The sequence below is a fragment of the Hyperolius riggenbachi genome, chromosome 10 (genome assembly GCF_040937935.1).
Source record: "Hyperolius riggenbachi isolate aHypRig1 chromosome 10, aHypRig1.pri, whole genome shotgun sequence".
NCBI lineage: Eukaryota > Metazoa > Chordata > Amphibia > Anura > Hyperoliidae > Hyperolius > Hyperolius riggenbachi.
The window spans coordinates 148,536,852-148,551,828 of NC_090655.1; the positions used below are offsets into that span (position 1 = coordinate 148,536,852).

The following is a 14,977-nucleotide window of genomic DNA, read 5'->3' on the forward strand; positions in this document are numbered from 1 at the left end:
TTGACCATCTTCTCCAGGCGATCGGTGTTGGAGGTGGATCTGCACGCTTGCTGTTCAGTGGGCTGCTGCTGCATGGGTGTCAGAAAATTTTCCCACTCCAAGGACACTGCCGATACCATTCCCTTTTGGGTACTAGCTGCGGCTTGCGTTGTTTGCTGCCCTCCTGGTCGTCCTGGGTTTGCGGAAGTCAGTCTGTCTGCGTACAACTGGCTAGAGGAGGGGGAGGATGTCAATCTCCTCTCTAAAGTCTCCACAAGGGCCTGCTGGTATTCTTCCATTTTGACCTGTCTGACTCTTTCTTCAAGCAGTTTTGGAACATTGTGGATCCAGAAGGGTATAAACCCAGTAATTGGTGTTGTCCAGAATGCGCACAATGCGTGGGTCACGTTCAATGCAGTCTAGCATGAATTGAGCCATGTGTGCCAGAGTCCTACCAGAATCCTCATCATCCTCTTGTGAGCGTTGTGATAGTTGTTGTGATGCATCATAGTCGTCACCTTCCTCCTGGTCTGCTTCTGCTGACCATTCGCGTTGAATTGTGGAAGTCCAACGTGCACCGCTCTGGCCCTCGTCAGTGGTGGCATGAAACTCCTGCTCCAACTCCAGCTGTTCCTCCTCCTCTTCTTCATCATAGCTGCTGGGGCCAGCGTTCCCTGAGGTGGATGGCCTGATGTTGGTACCATCACGCTGATCGTTTTCTCCTTCAGATTCCCCCAGTTGCATCATGACAGCTGTTTCCTTGATTTTTAACATCGACCTCTTCAGTAAACACAGCAGTGGTATGGTAATGCTGACTGAAGAGTTGTCACTGCTCACAAGCAACGTGGATTGCTCAAAATTTTGGAGGACTTGGCAGAGGTCCAACATGTTGGCCCAATCGGATCCACAGAAGCTTGGCAGCTGGCCAGATGCGCCTCGGTACTGCGCCGTCATGTACTGGACCACTGCACTCTTCTGCTCGCAAAAGCGGGCTAGCATGTGCAGCGTAGAATTCCAGCGCGTAGGGACATCACACAGCAAGCGATGGTGGGGGAGATTGAAGCGCTCCTGCATCTTGGCGAGTGCCCCCGAAGCAGTACTGGAAGTTCTACAATGTTTGGCCACTCGACGCACCTTCAACAGAAGATCGGCCACGCCTGGGTATGTCCTCAGGAACCGCTGAACTACTAGGTTCATCACGTGCGCCAGGCAAGGGATGTGTGTCAGCTTAGCCAACCTTAAAGCGCGAATGAGATTACTCCCATTATCACACACAACCATGCCCGGTTTCAGGTCCAGCGGTGCCAGCCACAAATCCGTCTGTTCCTTTATTCCCTTCCAAATTTCCTCCCCTGTGTGCTGCTTATCCCCAAGGCAGATTAGCTTCAGCAACGCTTGCTGACGCATGCCAACAGCTGTGCTGCACTGCTTCCACGATCCTACTGCTGCTGGGTTAGCGTTTCCGGATGAGGTACAGCTTTGAGATGCGTTGGAGGAGAAGGAGTCAGAGAGGTAGGTGCTGCTGTTATCCAGTGTGAGGGACGGCGGTGCAGCTGTTTGTGGCGTGGGCAACACCCGTGCCGTAGCAGGTGAGGAATCGCTGCCAGGCTCCACAAGGTTCATCCAGTACGCGGTAAGGGAGATGTATCGACCCTGGCCGAACGCACTCGTCCAGGTGTCAGTGGTGAGGTGAACCTTGCAGGCAACGGCATTCTTCAAGCTTCGGGTTATTTTGCTGACCACGTGCTCATGCAACTCAGGCACTGCAGAGCGTGCAAAGTGGTAGCGGCTGGGAACCACGTAACGTGGGATGGCCACTGACATCATGCCCTTGAAGCTGTTTGTCTCCACCAATCGATATGGCAGCATTTCGCAGGCCAGAAGCTTGGCTATGCTGGCTGTTACTGCCACGGCCCGGGGGTCATTTGCTGGCAATTTCCTCTTGCGCTCAAACATCTCCGACACAGACAACTGAACCGTAGCGCTGCACACGGAAGGGCTGTTGGTTGTTGTGTTTGAAGAACACTGGGAGACCTCAAGAGCACTACTCCGGAAAGTGACAGTGTCAGCGTCGTCTGATGTTTGTGAATGTTGTGAACCACGCAATGGCTGGGCTACTGCTGCTGCTGAGGCGGGTCTGGTGAACCCAAGGGAGGCAGTGTTGTTTCTGGTACCCTGTCCTGACGCGTTTGCCCAAAGAGTGGGATGTTTGGATAGCATGTGACGGCTCATGCTGGTGGTGGAGAGGTTGTTAATACTTTTCCCCCTGCTCAGGCGGGTCTTGCACACCTTGCAAATCGCCATGGTAACATCCTCAGTGCAGTCTTCAAAGAAAGCCCAGACTTTGGAGCACCTGCCTCCTTGCTGGCGATTTCTGTTTGCTCCTCTTTTGCCTCTCACTTGAACTTCCACGCTTGTGGTGCCTGAAATTGCGCGCCGCCTACCTTGTGGCACAAGGCGAGCTCGTGCAGCAGTGGGTTCTTCAACAGACTCATCTGTGCTGCTGCTACGACGGCGATGTTCTCGTTCACAAACAAAATCTGGGTCTCTGTCCACATTGTCCATACCCTCCTCTTCCATCTCCTCAAACTCGTCATATGTCATTGTGGGCCGCCGCCGTGGAGTAGAGCTCCCCACAACAACCTCTGCGCAGCACACTCCAACGTCGTCTTCCAGATCTTGTCGGCCGACCTCCTGCAATTGCAACCCCTCCTGCCCAAATTGCTCTGGGATTTGGGTTTCCGAGTCCTCTTCGGACTCGCCTTGTATTTCAGTGCGCGGTGCATTTCCCACAGTTAACGGTTGTGAATCCAGGCACAACATTTCTGGCTGTTCCTCCATTGACCTTTGAAAGGTGGAAGTTTGTTGGGCTGGGAATAGCTCCTGCGAATACCCCATTGTGTCCTGAGGTAATTCATCGGACTGGTTATCTGGCAGTTGTGTGCGTGGTGTCGCTGCCGGTTGTGTCAGCTTTGTGCCCACTGGCTCCTTGTAACTGGCTGAGGACTCGGACCTCGTGCGTGATGTGCTGGTGCTGCTTAACCCACTGCTGGACGCTTGAGAGGTCATCCAAGTAATTATCTGGTCCTGTTCTTTTGGATTTGTGAGGGTTGTTGTCCTGGACAACATGGGCGGTATTGAGTGGGTTTTCTTGGGTGCTCCCCTGTGGCCTGTACGTGAACCGTCAGGGGAAACACCTCTTCCCTTGCCCCTCCCTCTTTCACCGGATTTCTTCCTCATTTCACTTATCCTTACAGTACACGCTGACTGGCAGCAGTACAGTGGCAGTACAGAAATGCTATACAGTACCACTATTCCCAGCAGCGACACAGAGCACAATGCTATACAGTGACGGGTGAGCGGTGTACCACTATTCCCAGCAGCGACACAGTGCACAATGCTATACAGTGGCGGGTGAGCGGTGTACCACTATTCCCAGCAGACACAGAACAGTACACAGAATGCTATATAGTGTGGCTGAACGAGCGGTGTACCACTATTCCCAGCAGACACAGAACAGTACACAGAATGCTATATAGTGTGGCTGAACGAGCGGTGTACTACTGTTCCCAGCAGACACAGAACAGTACACAGAATGCTATATAGTGTGGCTGAACGAGCGGTGTACCACTATTCCCAGCAGACACAGAACAGTACACAGAATGCTATATAGTGTGGCTGAACGAGCGGTGTACTACTGTTCCCAGCAGACACAGAACAGTACACAGAATGCTATATAGTGTGGCTGAACGAGCGGTGTACCACTATTCCCAGCAGACACAGAACAGTACACAGAATGCTATATAGTGTGGCTGAACGAGCGGTGTACTACTGTTCCCAGCAGACACAGAACAGTACACAGAATGCTATATAGTGTGGCTGAACGAGCGGTGTACCACTATTCCCAGCAGACACAGAACAGTACACAGAATGCTATATAGTGTGGCTGAACGAGCGGTGTACTACTGTTCCCAGCAGACACAGAACAGTACACAGAATGCTATATAGTGTGGCTGAACGAGCGGTGTACCACTATTCCCAGCAGACACAGAACAGTACACAGAATGCTATATAGTGTGGCTGAACGAGCGGTGTACTACTGTTCCCAGCAGACACAGAACAGTACACAGAATGCTATATAGTGTGGCTGAACGAGCGGTGTACCACTATTCCCAGCAGACACAGAACAGTACACAGAATGCTATATAGTGTGGCTGAACGAGCGGTGTACTACTGTTCCCAGCAGACACAGAACAGTACACAGAATGCTATATAGTGTGGCTGAACGAGCGGTGTACTACTGTTCCCAGCAGACACAGAACAGTACACAGAATGCTATATAGTGTGGCTGAACGAGCGGTGTACCACTATTCCCAGCAGACACAGAACAGTACACAGAATGCTATATAGTGTGGCTGAACGAGCGGTGTACTACTGTTCCCAGCAGACACAGAACAGTACACAGAATGCTATATAGTGTGGCTGAACGAGCGGTGTACTACTGTTCCCAGCAGACACAGAACAGTACACAGAATGCTATATAGTGTGGCTGAGCGAGGTACACAGTGGCAGTAAACAATGCTATATATAGTGTGGCTGAACGAGCGGTGTACTACTGTTCCCAGCAGACACAGAACAGTACACAGAATGCTATATAGTGTGGCTGAACGAGCGGTGTACTACTGTTCCCAGCAGACACAGAACAGTACACAGAATGCTATATAGTGTGGCTGAGCGAGGTACACAGTGGCAGTAAACAATGCTATATATAGTGTGGCTGAGCGAGCGGTGTACTACTGTTCCCAGCTGCGACACACAATGACTGGGGGGGACCCTGGCTAGCGTGGCTGGAGCGCGAACTACCCTGCCTGCCTACCCAAAGCTAAACCCACAGACAAATGGCGGAGATATGACGTGGTTCGGGTATTTATTTACCCGAACCACGTGACCGTTCGGCCAATCAGAGCGCGTTCGGGTCCGAACCACGTGACCCGTTCGGCCAATCACAGCGCTAGCCGAACGTTCGGGGAACGTTCGGCCATGCGCTCTTAGTTCGGCCATGTGGCCGAACGGTTTGGCCGAGCACCGTCAGGTGTTCGGCCGAACTCGAACATCACCCGAACAGGGTGATGTTCTGCAGAACCCGAACAGTGGCGAACACTGTTCGCCCAACACTACTATAAACCACTAAAGTCAGCACAAAATTATGTGAAAATCACGTGAAATTACAAATGGATTACACAAAAACAAATGACTTTCCAGATTGTAATTACACATGGCCGTGATTGCAGAACAATGTATGCAAAATGTCACATAATCCTACTAGCTTACGATAATCACTACTCACAGCACAGTCACTGACTAGTGACTGTTTCTTATCTTTATCCAAGGCAGACTCTGCAGCTGATAGTATAATCCTGAGTCAAACTTGCCTGGGCTCATTTTAGTGAGTCTTTTTTTGTAAATCACTTTAAGGGCTCGTTCACATTAGAGGCATTTCAAATTTTTAAGCACTGTCGATTTTTCAAAATCGCCCTGAAAGCTTGCATCATTATTGTCTATGAGACAGTTCACATCTGAGCGGTTCGTTTCCGATCCACTCAGAAAAACGGTGCATGTGGCATTTTTGAGGTGATTTTGTCTCAATGGAAGGTATAGGAAAAACACAAACGCTCACAAAATCGATTTGTGCAGCAATTGCGTTTGCATTTTTAAGAATAAATACATTGTAGTTATTCTTTTCCGGATCAAAGAGTTCACTTCCTGACTTACGTCAGGAAGTGGAAAAACACAATCACTCGGCAAAATCGCTTAAAAAAGCAGTTCACAAAAAAAAACAGCGCGCAGGTAATTGCCGGGAATCAGAAATAAAAATTGCGTCAAAAAAATCCAAATGCGGACAGACACGCGGACAGAACACAATGTGAACAAGGCCTCAATGCATTTTATTTATTTGATCCATGAGTTCATTACTAAATCATTTACTGCAGTGAAACATTTATGAGAGTCTTGAAAAGATGTGTAGTTGTGGATATATTTGGAATATAATATATACTAGTATTATCCCTTTGCACTCCAAAATTCATACACAGAGCAATAGGTAACACAGCCAACAATAAAAACACCAATGTTGTTAAAATAGAGAATCCTTACAAAACATTCCTGTATGTTGCATCAAGTTAGTTCACAACTACAAGGTTTTCTCCACTTAGCTAGTCCCCTCGCTGTTGTATGTTCAATTGAATTTGGAATTGCGAAGGGTTCATATTAGCGTGAATTGTTTGATTTGGAAAAATCCCTTTGGCACTTGCCTTACTTTCGTTTACTTAAAGGATACCAGAGCCGAAAACCTTCGGAGAAACGGAGGGAACCGGCATGTATAGTAACCTGTCCTGATGGCCACCTCTTCCCCCCGTTCTCCTGTGTCTCGCTCCTTTCTCATCTAAAGCCCCCCTGCGGCCTCTTCTGGGTCACCACGCACGACATGATTACGTCATGCACAGAGCACTCCACTGATAAGAAATTTCCTTTTTTATCTCTTTCTTGCTCTCAGAAGCCATTTTCTGCTAGAAAAGTGTTTTATAGTTGGAATTTCTTATCAGTGAGGGTCACACTGTAGTCACTTCCTGTCTGAGTCAGGACTGAGTCAGCCACTTACATACCTGATATTTAACTCTTTCAGGCAGAGAAAGAAAAAAAGGAACACAGCATAGTTATTTGTGTGCTAGGCACTGTACATACCCATGGCTATCTCATCATGTCACTTCGGCTATCCTTTAAAGATTAATATTGTGCACATTTGTATATGTTCCATTTTTATTGTTACCATAAACTTTAATATTGTACACAATTGGGTGTTATTCCAGCTACCATAAAGTTAAATGTTGTGCAAATGTCCATGTGAATTTGCTTTATATCAGTTACTACAAAGCTTTATACTGTGCATACCTCCCCGTGATTTTGTTTTTATTATTTGAGCTACCCTTTACATTTTAGTATTGTGCACATTTCTACATGATTGGGCAATGCATTAGTACTGTTATTATAACAGTTAATGCTGTGCACATTTGTACATAATTGTGTATTATTCATAAAAGTCAATATTGTGCTGGGCACATTTCTATATAATACTGCTTTACATATGCTTTACATATGCCTATTTTTGCAAAAAAAAATGCTATGCTCACCGACGTCGATATCCAGTAACAAATTACGCAACTGATAAAAAAAGGGAGATATATTCTCTGAATAAAAATTAACACGCACTTTAAACACAGACTAGAAAATACACTCAATTTACCTCAATGATATGAGGAGGAATAAGGACCACTCATGTTATTGAACAATAACAGTAGTCCTAGTAGCAGTACTGTTAGAAAGGGGGAAATAAGTACACTTATTACCAGAGGGAGTCATTTGGGAATTGATGAGAGGAGCGCAAGTAATGTGCAGTAGTGCAGCGCCAGCGTACACTGCTAATCAACTCACCTTGACAGGCCAACCAAAGTGCGGGGATAACGTCCATTAAAATCACTGCACCCGCCAGGGCTCATGGCGAGTTCAGTGGAGCAGCCATTATTTAGAAGGAGCTCGAGTTAGTTAGCAGCGCATGCTACGCTGCACTACCACACGTAGCGTGCGCATAACCTGCGTTCCTCTCATTAAAGGGGTTCTGTGGAGGGTTTGAAAAAAACAAAAACGGACACTTACCCTGCTGCTGTCATGTCCTGAGCTTCCTCCTACAATAATCTGTTCCCCGGCCCGGTCCCGTTCTATGTATTTATCTAACTAGAGCGCATGGTCGCTCGGTTTTGCGTCTTCGGGAGCTTACTGCACAGGCACAGTATGAGAAAATCTTGTACTGCGCCTGCACAGTACGCTCCCAGAGATGCCCAATTGTGTCATTAATATTAAGAGAGGCTGCATTTGCTATGGGGGGGGGGGGGGGGGATAGTGGCTGCAATTGTTATATGAGCCCTATCACCATCAGAAGGTAAGGGTGAATATAGAGAGAGTGGGGCTGCTGAGGGCCTCATGCTGTATAGTTTTGCCCTAATGGTAGAGGTATCAGCTGGCATTTCCATATATATATATATATATATATATATATATATATATATATATATATATATATTTTTTTTTTTTTTTTTTTTAATTGCCGCCTGGTTTGAAATTTTGTTGCTTCCCATTATCGTTCACAATACTATCTTCATCCAGTCTGCAGCGTATGTGTACAGATCTGCAGAAATACACATTATGTATAAGTGCCCTAACACTTGGTTAAAAACAAACTCTATCTGCCACATATTGGAAAAATAAAGATAATGTCTTATAGTGTAATATACACAGAACAAATGTTATAGTGAAACATTTTAACTTAATGTAACCTACTTTTTTAATTAGATGCAGAAATATTTTAATCCTTATAAAAATAATAAACATCTTAAGTCCACACCTGTACATATGATTTATATCCGCAATGTATATTTATAAAGACACACGTCAAGTCTGTACAGCTTTTCACATTCATATCAAATGAGAATTAACCTCTGGTTAAGTATTAATAAATATCAATTAAACAAAAGTATTCATAAGAAAATATTAATTTTATAAGAGACATAAATACTTACGGTATCTTCCTACAGTAAATCTGCCTGTGATTAAGTGGTGAAAGATTTTGCCACATGTCAATCTCTACTACTATATATAAAAAGAACAAGCCTGCAACAGCATAACACATTTGAAAACCCAGCAAGCAGTTTTATTCCCTTCAGAACAACACACAACCATGTCTGGACTTAAAAAGGGTGGATCATACGGCCAGAAGGTCCATTGCCAGGATCCCTGCAAAGACCCTTGCCAAGGGCCGGTTGTCTGTGTGGATCCTTGCCAGGACCGTAAGTGCTAAAATTCTGAAAATGTATTTTGTTGTTGTTTTTTTGTTGTAATATTATATTATAATAATAAGAAAAGTGAACAATGTCCTTCCTGAGCCACACTACAGATTGCTAGCACAGAAGAGTGGAAATATAGGAATATTTTTATACAATATACCGCACTAGGGTTGCAATGAAGTGAAAATCAGAACGTCTAATCACTATAGTAACATTTAAGTTGCTGCAGACTGAAAAGGCAATGTTTTTCCACTAATATCTATATGCAAATATGCATGGTTAAGGCCACGTTAACAGTGGTGGTTTGTGGTACAGTGTGACGGCTGATTTGTAATGTGGCTTACTGCATTGCAATGCACCACCTCTGTGTCGTTCCTAGTGCGGCAGGTGCCTTGCAGTATAACGGGTTGCGGCATTGTAATGCACTGCATGCAGCGTGTTACCGCTAAACGTGTGCGTTAACAGTAAGCGTGAAGCATACTTTTCATTAACGGTATGCTTCACTCTGCCAGATGCAACAAAAGCTTAACTAGCAGCGCCACTGGCCTGATCCATTGTGTTGCATTTCAGCTGACACAGGGAATGCAACTCAACTGTGAACATGGCCTAAGAATAGTGAATTTTATTTTACAAAATATCAAAAATTAGTTATTCTTTTAATGTATTTTTAAAGTGGAATAAAACTCTGAGATGACATTCAATAAAATGTGTTTTCCTGTTTACAAATGACAAGGTCCCAAAGTACAGTTTATTTGCTCTGAAAGCTGACATTGTATTTTATTCATAGATTTTTATAAATACAGCAGCTATTTAGTGAAAATTTCTCATCTGTCTCTGCTTGTCAGCTCAGTACAGTTCCGTTTCACTTCCGTGGCTGGCTGTAACTAATGGTAACAACAGAGGAATGTAAACAAAAGATAATGTTATGTCCTCTTCCGATGCGGACCATAAGCTGAAGGAGCTTTCTACTGAAGAATGATGTGCTGTGTTTAACTGTTTGAATTCTGTTCTGCTACATTTTTTTGTGATAGTAGGTTTAAGGCTGTAAATAATCTTTTAGAGCAAAGGAGAAATGCTGAGTTACAGACCACTTTAAACTCAGAAAGCATCTATTTTTTATTTTTCACTACTTTTTTTATCAAATATATAAGTGATATATTTCTTATCTCAACCAAGGTATATTTTTGCACATTAATTCTAATAGCTCCTCACCAAAACCGATTTCAGAAGATATATTTACAACTGAATATATTCCTGACCTGATGTTCATTGAACTTTCCTTTTTTACTTTAGCTTGTCATCCTCACGCCCACCACCACAGCCATCATCATCATGGCCATCATCATCACCACATCCAAACTGGTAAGTGGAGAAGCATATCTAAATTACAACTTACATTACTCCGAAGACTGCAGTAAATGGCAAAATAACATGGTAGAAACAAAAAAGGCATTCATCTCAATTATAAGATCACATTCAAACCAATGATTTATAAATACCCAGTGATGGTGTTCGAATTTTGGATTCGGCATTCGGAAACCGGAATTATGGCATACACAGCATTTCAGCACCTAAAGCAGTGGGCACTGGGCAGGGTCATGGGGAGTTCACTCACTCAGAGTGCATGCTGCACTTTACGTGCCTCCACTCTGTCTTCCTTTCGACTTGGAAGGAAGAAGCATCGGAGTCACCTGAAGCACGAAGGAGATTGCACCCCGAGACCCCGCCCACTAGCTTGGGTGCTAAAGTGCGCTGCTAGTGTTCAGATTCAGAATCCTGCATTCAGAAACACAACACCATCCATAGTCAAGCTCCTTGTAGAGTTCAGTCAAATTGATCTAAAGAATCAGTTTTTAATTTTACAAATGATAATTTCAACCTAAATTGGTTTCCTGTAATATTGATGGGTAAACATTCCTTAAAAATCATTTGCAGTACACCAAATATAATATTTGTGAGATCCATTTGAAAAAGCTTTAAAATTAAAAATTAAAACTTAAATGGGTTTCTCCTCAAAACAGTTTTTCCATAGAAACATACGATGATTTTGGAAGGACACTTTATAGCATGCAATCATGAGCTGTCATTGCTTGATTCGCAGGTAGTTTATGAGTACAGCTTGTGGATAAGATTCAGACAATAGACACCAATAAAAACATTTTCAGAGGTAATAACAGGTAATAACAACACAATTCTTTAGGTATTAACCACTTTACCCCCGCCCGTACGAATTTCTCCGTCCCTTTTTCCATCCTTTCACCCCCAGAGAAATCTGTACCCCCTGCTCCCGCTCGCTCTAGCGCGCACTCCCGCTCATAAACACGCCGCCCGCCGCTCGCCCGGAGATCAATGAACGGGAAAATCCATTCCCGTTCGTTGATCTAAGCCCTGCAATGATCCGCTGCTTTTCCGATAAGCAGCGCGATCATTGTGAAAACAAAAAAAAACTTACCCAGCCTCCTAGTACTTCCTCCAAGCGTCCGGAAGGACGCTTGGAGGTCGCATTAAACAAAAAGTTACTGTTGCCATCTCGTGGCCAAATAGTAAAACTACATTCTAAAGCATTTTTCACATACAAATTCATTACTTATACACAAAAAATTAACTCATTACCTCCCACACTCCCCATTTTTTTTTTTGTAATTAAAAAAAAATTAAAAAAATTTACAATTAATAAAAATACATTAATAGTTACCTTAGGGACTGAACTTTTTAAATTTTTATGTCAGGAGCAGTGGCGGCCCCAGGAATTTTTTTTAGAGGGTGCTATGCAGGTGCTGGACCAATTTCCGGGGGAGCTGACGTAATGGGTGTGGCTACAACCTGCGCCGCGGCGAAAAAATGGGCGTGGTCATGCTCGGATGAGGGCAGGGTTAACTGTAATTTAAAGTGAACCCAGGGTGAGAGTGATATGGTGGCTGCCATATTTATTTCCTTTTAAACAATTCTAGTTGCCTGGCAGACCTGCTGATCTATTGGCTGCAGTAGTGAACTGAATTACACCAGAAACAAGCATGCAGCTAATCTTGTCAGTTTTGACAATATTGTCAGAAACCCCTGACCTGCTGCATGCTTGTTCAGGGTCTATGGTTGAAAGAATTAGAGGCAGAGGACCAACACGGCAGCCAGGCAGCTGGTATTACTTAAAAGGAGATAAATATGGCAGCCTGAATATTATTCTCACCTCGGGTTCCCTTTAAAAGTGCAACGCAAAGACAGAGGGCCCAAGTTTTGGTGACCCTTTCCCCAGAAAATTCACATAATTGTGCAGGTTTTCTCAAGAAAATACACATAATGTGAGCAGATTTGAACAAAAAACATGTTCAATGATCCCAATATGCACAATCGTTATCAGATATGACCCCAATATGCACAATCGTTATCAGATATGACCCCAATATGCACAACCGTTATCAGATATGACCCCAATATGCACAACTGTTATCAGATATGACCCCAATATGCACAACGTTATCAGATATGACCCCAATATGCACAACCGTTATCAGATATGACCCCAATATGCACAACCGTTATCAGATATGACCCCAATATGCACAACCATTATCAGATATGACCCCAATATGCACAATCCTTCTCAGATATGACCCCAATATGCACAATCCTTATCAGATATGACCCCAATATGTACAATCCTCAGCAGATCTGACCCCAATATGCACAATGCTCAGCAGTTCTGACCCCAATCAGCAGCACCACCTGAAAAAGAAAAGAAAAACCCATTTACTCACCTAGTCAGAAGACCTCCTGTTCCGACCTCCTCCTCTTCCGACCTCCTTGTGGCGCGCAACTCAGCTCCCACGATCCTCTTCCTTCCTGCAGCAGCCTGCATTACCCGGCGAGCAGGGCTACGGGAAAATGGCCACCCGAAGCCCTGCACTGCAAACTCCAAGTGAGCAGGACTTCGGGCAGCCATCTTACCGTAGCCCTGCCTGCTGCTCCGGGCTGCCGCTGTGAACTGACTCGGCGTCTCTTAGACACCTGAAGTCAGTTCACGCCAGGGGGTGCTTGGACAAATTTAGGGGGCGCTTGAGCACCCCCAAGCACCACCCTGACGCCGCCACTGGTCAGGAGGGTACAACACTGTTACTTTATAAACTATGGGCTTGTAATTAGGGATGGACGCAAAACTGAAAAAAATGCACCTTTATTTCCAAATAAAATATTGGCGCCAAACATTGTGATAGGGATATAATTTAAACGGTTTTGTAACCGGGACAAATGGGCAAATACATTTCATGGGTTTTAATTACAGTAGCATGCATTATTTAAAAACTATAATGGCCGAAAACTGAAAAATAATAATTTTTTTCCCCCACATTTTTCCTATTTTCCCATTAAAACATATTTAGAATAAAATAATTCTTGGCATAATGTCCCACCTAAAGAAAGCCTAATTGGTGGCGGAAAAAACAAGATATAGTTCATTTAATTGTGATAAGTAATGATAAAGTTATAGACGAATGAATGGAAGGAGCGCTGAAAGGTGAAAATTGCTCTGGTGCTCAAGGGGTAAAACCCCTCAGGGGTGAAGTGGTTAACCAATACTTTTTTGGATTGTGTTTTTTCTTTTTACAGTGTATACAGCAAAGTCCAGTAACATAATTCAATTTACTGGAACCAATTTGGGTGCTGCTCTTTGTTCCTTGCACAGCCTTTAAACATATATATATATAGAGCCTAGCTATAACAAGAGTCAATTATATTGTTACTGAGTAAAGCCTGGTACACACTTTAAATTACGATTGGCCAATCACTGATCAATTTCACCCCCTTCGCGTAGTATGAGGGTTTGCAAAATCTGCTCATAGTATTCAATATCTATTGACCTTAATGCTACATGGATATGGTAGAATTGGGCAATCAAAATTGAAAGCGTGTACCAGCCTTACGGTCTTACTTGCATGTAAATTTCATGCAAACCATATGCAGCTTGGAATTTTGCCAACCAAAAGCAATAAAATTGTCATTGGCAAAATTGCATGCTGCATTCTATTTGTTTTAAATTTCATATAAGCCTAATTATTGGCATCTCCTTGTACCATCTCCATTACTCGTATTCATTGAATTTCTTTCTTGTTGGTGCATAATATTCTACTTAATATCTTTTGTATCTTTATGTAGATCCATGCAACCCGTGTTGTCCAAGGCCCTGCCAATGCGTTGGGGTTTGTTGCTGCAACAAGTGACAATCTCACATCTGATTCTGTGCAACTTGAAGCCCTTTCAGCATCCTGTGTTAAAGCTGCCGCGCTACAGCCCCTGCTAATCAATTACCTTTCACAATGATTTAATAATAGATACTGCACTAAAATAAAATTCATTTTTCTGGCACTATTTCTTCATTGTTTCTTTCAAGGATTTGTAATTCCTGTTATGCACCCAATGTTTTGTTATGTGTTCAAAATGCTTACTGACAAAGTTCCCAATGGCAATTCACAGGAATTCAGATAATAATTATTTAGTCTATACAATATCTTTTAATGGTTAAAAGGAGAACTATTACAAAATTGTAATATTTAAAATGAAAATATAGAAAATGTACATTCTCCCAGAGTAAATTGAACACAAATGTACCTCTTTTTTCTATAGTGCTGTCACCTACAGTTGATATTTAAATGCTGACCGATCTAACAGATTTTGGACTATACCATCTCCTCATGGGGGATTCCCAGAATTTACTTTATCCTTTACAAAAGCATTCTCTTGAAGGGGTCTATACTAAGATGCTTGCATTATTTTGGATGTTGTACTAAGTAACTGTCATTCAGTAAATGCTTTTGATAAAGAAACTAGTAAAAAAAAGCCCCCCCCCCCCCCGTTAAAAAACGGGCGCTAGGTCACAGCCGCTACTCCCTGCAATGCACGTAAATTGGTATCCCGCTTGCTAGTTCCCCACCACTGTCTGAGGTATATGCACACAGGCAGCTGCTTGCTTGGCAGTTGGAAAAAGCTGTTATTTCCCACAATGCAATGAGAACTTCTGTGAACCACACACAGCAAACTGTCAGATCTGGCTCTGTGTCCTAACTGCCCTGGCTGCGCACATGCTCAGTACAAAAAAGCCAGGCACACACAACCAT

The 14,977-nt window shown here is 43.7% G+C and overlaps 1 long non-coding RNA gene across 1 annotated transcript; it reads left to right on the plus strand.

The window, feature by feature from the left end:
* The first annotated feature begins 8,693 nt into the window (after nucleotides 1–8,693).
* On the plus strand, nucleotides 8,694–14,228 carry LOC137535744 (uncharacterized). Its single transcript, XR_011024470.1, has 3 exons — nucleotides 8,694–8,876; nucleotides 10,167–10,235; nucleotides 14,019–14,228. It is a non-coding gene; the product is annotated as an uncharacterized lncRNA (long non-coding RNA).
* The last annotated feature ends 749 nt before the right edge of the window (nucleotides 14,229–14,977 follow it).